The sequence below is a fragment of the Hyperolius riggenbachi genome, chromosome 9, assembly GCF_040937935.1.
Source record: "Hyperolius riggenbachi isolate aHypRig1 chromosome 9, aHypRig1.pri, whole genome shotgun sequence".
Lineage (NCBI taxonomy): Eukaryota > Metazoa > Chordata > Amphibia > Anura > Hyperoliidae > Hyperolius > Hyperolius riggenbachi.
The window spans coordinates 256100690-256106689 of NC_090654.1; the positions used below are offsets into that span (position 1 = coordinate 256100690).

Below are 6000 nucleotides of genomic sequence, written 5' to 3' on the forward strand. Positions count from 1 at the left end.
GGCTTAACTCAAGATTTATCTCTCTTTATTTGACTTAACTCATGATTTCTCTCTCCTTGGGGCTGATGCAGGAAATCACAATAATATTGCTGTGCATAGACAGAGCACGGTAATATTACCCTTACTATCTGCACTGACTGTGCACCATAAGTCACGCTTTAAGTGCAACCCATGGTACTTTGACTAGTGCGACTGTTGCTATGGTAACGTGCGTTACTAACGGCTAACAAGCATTACTGCTATTAGCGCACACAACCGTAGCGACCGTTGCTATGGTAAAGCACATAACACTCAGCCGTTAGTAGCGTGCGTTACCATAGAAAAGGTTGCACTACTCAAGTACCACCGGTTGCGGCTAATACCGTAACTTGCAGTACACAGTGCCGATGGTAAGGGTAATACGGCCATGCTCTGTCTGTGCACAGTAATATTACTGCAATTTCCTGAATCCACCTCCTTATCTGTTCATCTAATTAATCATCTTTCCTTATTTGTTTTATCTCATGCATTATCCCTCCTTACAGTTAAAGTGGTATGAAACTCAGCATTTACTATTTATTCTAAACTATTATTTACAGCATAAAATCTACTAAACAAATAAAATCAATTGTAGCAGAACAGCATTCAAACAGTTAAAAACAGCACATTTTTCTTCAGTAGAAAGCTCCTTGCTTCAGTGGGCAGCTTCTGCCCAAATACAAAGAGGTGATAACATTATCTTTTGTTTACATCCTTTTTCAGATACATTTAGTAAACATTAGCAAACTGCCAAAACTGAGCTGTACTGAGCTGAGAAGTGATCACTAGATATATGTTAATGTATAAATACAGCAGCTATGCAATAAAATACAGAGATTTGTGGCTACTAATGAGTACAATAGAGCACTTGGCTCTATTCTCCTGTTATACAGAGTGCATTATTGATCAGGTACACTATAGGAAACCTAAACTGAGAAGGATATGGATTTTTCCTTTTAAAATAATACTAGTTGCCTGACTCTCCTGCTGATCCTGTGTCTCTAATACTTTTAGCCACAGCCCCTGAACAAGCATGCAGATCAGGTGCTCTGACAAAAGTCAGACTGGATTAGCTGCATGCTTGTTTCAGGTGTGTGATTCAGCCACTACTGCATACAAAGATCAGCAGAACAGCCAGGCAACTGGTATTGTTTAAAAGGAAACATCCATATCCCTCTCAGTTAAGGTTTTCTTTAATGACAATTCCTGCCAAGTAAGAAGATGCTGGAGTATGTGGAATACAATTCCAGCAGCAGGCAAATGACAGGTCCTCACTGAGGCTCTGGCAGTCAGACGCTTCAGTAAAATGAAAGTAAATTCCCTTATATCGGAAGGTCTGCCTTCCCCCCCTTTCTGCTCATTCCATCTCCTGAGTGCATAATCATTATAAACAACAACTTCCTCTGCTTTAGTTTTATTCTAAGAAGCACATTAACCTCCTTGGCGGTATGGACGAGCCATGACCACCGGAGGGGGCCGCTCAGGCCCCGGCTGGGCCTATTTTCATAATGTTTTTCTTAAAAAACGCAGCAAGCAATTTGCTTGCTGCAGGTTTCTAACGATCGTCGCCACCGATGCGCCGCTACCCGCCGCGTAACACGCCGCCCATCCCCCCCCCCAGAGACAATCAGTGCCAGGCAGCGCTGAGGGGTGGATAGGAACTCCGTCTGACGTCACGACATCGATGACGTCATCGCGATCGTCCTCATGGCGATGGGGGAAGCCCTAAAGGAAATCCCGTTCAGAACGGGATTTCCTTATGGGTAATAGCGCCGGCGGCGATCAGAGGGGTGGGAGGGATGCAGAAGGGAGGGGGGCATCGTGTAGCTAGCGCCGCTATGCTAGCTACATGATTAAAAAAAATATATTTAAAAAATAGTGCTGTGCATCCACCCTGGTGCAAACAATAGATGCCAGGGTGGTTTTAAAGAGAGACAGGCCCTCATTCAAATCACTTTTTCTCCTATGTGATATTTTCTCAACTTCAATAAAATGCCTTTTAAGCCACCAGCAAGCCAGAAAATACTCAGAATCATTTTGACGGTAAATTTTCACCTACTGTTTGGTACTTTTTCAGTTGCAGTGTGCTGAACAGAAAGAGGAGAGTAAAAATGATCTCCTAGGAGATAAGTCAGGAGAAAAAGTGTATTGCATAGGAGTCCTTATCTATAAAATGAAGTTTAAGACATAAGCAAATAATAAAATACTCCGATTAATCTGGACAGTACCTTTTCACCTACCTTTTGGTACTTTTTCAATTGGAGACAGCTGAAAAGTAATTTTATGCTGGGAATACACAGTTCGTTTCTGGCGCTCGATTCTGCAGTTGGTTCTCTTATTTTCCACTCATTTTTCTTATCTTTTTCCATTCACTTCTATCAGAAATGGAGCGGCAAAAGGATCGAAAGGGAGAACGGACATGTCAGAAATTATCTATTGAACCATCTAATCACAAAAAAGATCTTCTCGGAGATAATTTCCTGCCATGGAGGCAGGAAGAGGCAGTGTAGTCGGTTTTGGTCCTACATATTGTGATACTGCACATGCCATTTGCATGATATATAGAATACGAGTAATAAATAGACAGACAGACTAGATAATCCCATCACTGAGTACAGAGATCCCAGTATATCAGACAATGGTTTGCGTATCTCAAGAAGTACTACAGGTTCAGGGAATCCTATATAATAGAACCCCTATATCCGTGCGCTGTCCCTGTGTAGCGTTGTCCGTGCTAAATCGTTGTGCACATGTGCACACTGCGCAGCACGGACAACGCTACACAGGGATAGCCTGGGACCAGGGAGCCGAGCGGGCGGCATGTCAGCGAGCGGCCGGGCTTGCGGCGGGTCAGCGGTGCGGCCGGCGGTTCAGTGTTGCGGCCGGGCGTGTGGCGGTTCAGCGTTGCAGCCGGGCGTGCGGCGGGTCAGCGGGCGGCCAGGTCTGCGGTGGGTGCGCACATGCACGGTGACACTGCGAAGGGGAGGGGAGTGGAGGAGAGGGCAGGTGGGAGGTGAGGAGAGGGGAGGTGGGAGGAGAGGGGAGGTGGGAGGAGAAGCGAGGTGGGAGGGGAGGGGAGGTGGGTGGGGAGGTGAGAGGGGAGGAGAGGTGGGAGGGGAGTGGAGGAGAGGGCAGGTGGGAGGGGAGTGGAGGAGAGGGCAGGTGGGAGGAGAGGAGAGGGGAGGTGGGAGAGGAGTGGAGGAGAGGGGAGGTGGGAGGGGAGGTGGGTGGGGAGGTGAGAGGGGATTAGAGGGGAGGTGAGGGGTGGTGGGAGGGGAGGGGAGTGGAGGAGAGGAGAGGGGAGTGGAGGAGAGGGGAGTTGAGAGGGGAGGGGAGGTGGGTGGGGAGGTGAGAGGGGAGGAGAGGGGAGGGGAGGTGAGAGGGAAGGTGGGAGGGGAGTGGAGGAGAGGGAAGGTGGGAGGGGAGTGGAGGAGAGGGGAGGTGGGAGGGGAGGTGAGGAGAGGGGAGGGGAGGTGGGAGGGGTGGTGGGAGGGGAGTGGAGGAGAGGGCCGGTGGGAGGAGAGGAGAGAGAAGGTGGGAGGGGAGTGGAGGAGAGGGGAGGTGGGAGGAGAGGGGGGAGGGGAGGGGAGGTGGGAGGGGAGGTGGATGGGTGGGGAGGTGAGAGGAGGAGAGGGGAGGGGAGGTGGGAGGGGAGTAGAGTAGAGGGGATGGGGATTGACACGTTGACGTTTTTAAACGGGCTTAGGTCACCTAGTCATGTATAAAGTTATATTGATCTAAAAATAACAACATGACATTTTTGCCACCAACTCTAGCAGGAAGCTACGGGGCTGATTGACAAAGCTTTTCTGTTGAATTATCTCACCTTACTCATTAACTCACAATTTATCTCTCCTTAAATGGCTTAACTCAAGATTTATCTCCTTACCTAACTTAACTCCTTACCTAACTTAACTCATGATTTATCTCCTTATTTGACTTAACTCATGATTTATATCTCCTTGGGGCATGACGCAGGAAATCACGGTAATATTGCCATGCATAGACCGAGCACAGCAATATTACCCTTACTGTCTATCGGCACTGCGTACTGTGAGTTAGCGCTATAAGCGCAACCTGCAGTACTTCGACTAGTGCGACCAGTGCTATGGTAAAGTTACCATTAGTAGTGCACGTTACTGTAGCAACCGTTGCTATGGTAATACACGCTACTAACAGTAGCGCTCGTTAGCCGTCAGTAGCGTGCATTATCATAGCAAAGGTCGCGCTAGTCAAGTACCACAGGCTGCGCTTATAGTGTAACTCGCAGTACAGTGCCGATGGTAAAGGTAATATTGCTGTACTCTGTCTGTACACGGGAATATTACCACAATTTCCTGCCTCAACCCTCTTATCAGTTATCTGATTTATCTGATGAGTGATCTGTCATTATTTGTTTTATTTCATGCATTATCCCTCCTTATAGTTAAGGTGAAAAATAAGTAAGCTCTGTGTATCAACTCCAGAGTCTCTTATAAAGATCATTTGAAAACACAGATATGTTGCAATATTTATGTATGAAGATTGGGTAATAACAACAGAAATTTGTGGTTACAAAAAAAGCACCACAGCACACTTCACCCATCTCCTGTCATACAGAGTGCATTATTTATAATACAGTCAGGAAACACTGATCAGGTACATGAATGACAATTTCTGACAAGCAAGAAGATGCACAAGTGAGTGGAATAAAAGTCCAGCAGCAGAAGAATGACAGGTACTCACCGAGGCTCTTGCAGTTCCAGCAGCAAGAGAATGACAGGTACTCACTGAGGTTCTAGCAGTCAAAGCAGCAGGCGAATGACAGGTACTCACTGAAGCTCCTGCAGTCAGAAGTTTAGTAAAATGAAAGTAGATTCCCTTATATAGGAGGGTCTGCCTTCTTTCCCTCCCTGCTCATCCCACCTCCCTAGTGAATTATCATTATAAACAGTGACATCCTCTGCTTTAGTTCTGTTCTAAGAAGCACATTAAAGAGAGACAGTCATGTATTCAATTCACTTTTTCTCCTATGTTTTCTCTTAGGTTATATTTACAAACCTTATCAATAGAATGCCATGTAAGCCACAAGCACGCAAGAAAATGTAATTCTGACAGTACTTTTTTCGCTGCTTATTGCTTAACCCTATCCACTCCACCCCCACTGCCTAACCCTGGACCACTCTACCCCCGCTGGCTATGCCTGGACCACTCCACCCACCCCCGCTGCCTAGTCCTGGACCACTTCACCCCCACCCGCTTCCTACCTTGGACCAATCAACCCCGGCTCCTTAACCCTGAGCCACTCCACCCCCGCTGTCTAACCATAGACTACTTGACCCCCTGCTGCCTAAACCTGGACCAATCACCCCTTGCTTCCTACTCTGGACCACTCCACTCCTGCTGCATAACCCTGAAACACTCCACCCCTGCTGCCTAAGCCTGGACCACTTCACCGCCGCTGCCTAACCCTGGATCACTCAACCCAGGCTGCCTAAGTCCTAAGCCTGGACCACTCAACCCATCCACCCCTGCTGCATAACCCTGGAACATTCCACCCCCACTGCCTACGCCTGGACCAATTAACCCCCACTGCCTAACCATGGACCACTCCACCCCCACTGCCTAACCCTGGAACGCTCCACTCCCACTGCCTAACCCTGGACCACTCAACCCAGACTGCCTAAGCCTTAAACCTGGACCACTCAAACCCCCCCCCCCCCCTGCCTAACCTTGGAATATTCCACCCCTGTTGCCTAAGCCTGGACCACTCCATCCCTGCTGCCTAAGTATGGACCACTCCACCCCGCTGTCTAACCCTGGACCACTCAACCCCCACCACTGCTTCAGCCTGGACCACTCCACCCCCGCTGCTGCCTAACCCTAGCTCCCCCGCCTAATTGTACTTACTCTCTGCTGCCGTAGGCGGCAATAGTAAATGCCGCGATTGGTGGCAAGGATTTAACCTCCTACCCACTAATCTCGGCTTTTACTATTGCCGCC

General features: G+C 48.3%; 1 protein-coding gene across 1 annotated transcript in view; it reads right to left on the reverse strand.

Moving 5' to 3' along the window:
- LOC137532026 (tumor necrosis factor alpha-induced protein 2-like) overlaps window positions 1-4836 on the reverse strand; it is a 75251-nt gene extending 70415 nt beyond the window's left edge. Inside the window, exons 1-2 of the mRNA XM_068252117.1 lie at window positions 4744-4836; window positions 2259-2393 (exon numbers count right to left, since the gene is read on the reverse strand). The gene's annotated coding sequence lies outside the window, so the exon portion shown is untranslated. The remainder of the gene's footprint in view (window positions 1-2258; window positions 2394-4743) is intronic.
- Between the last annotated feature and the right edge of the window lie 1164 nt (window positions 4837-6000).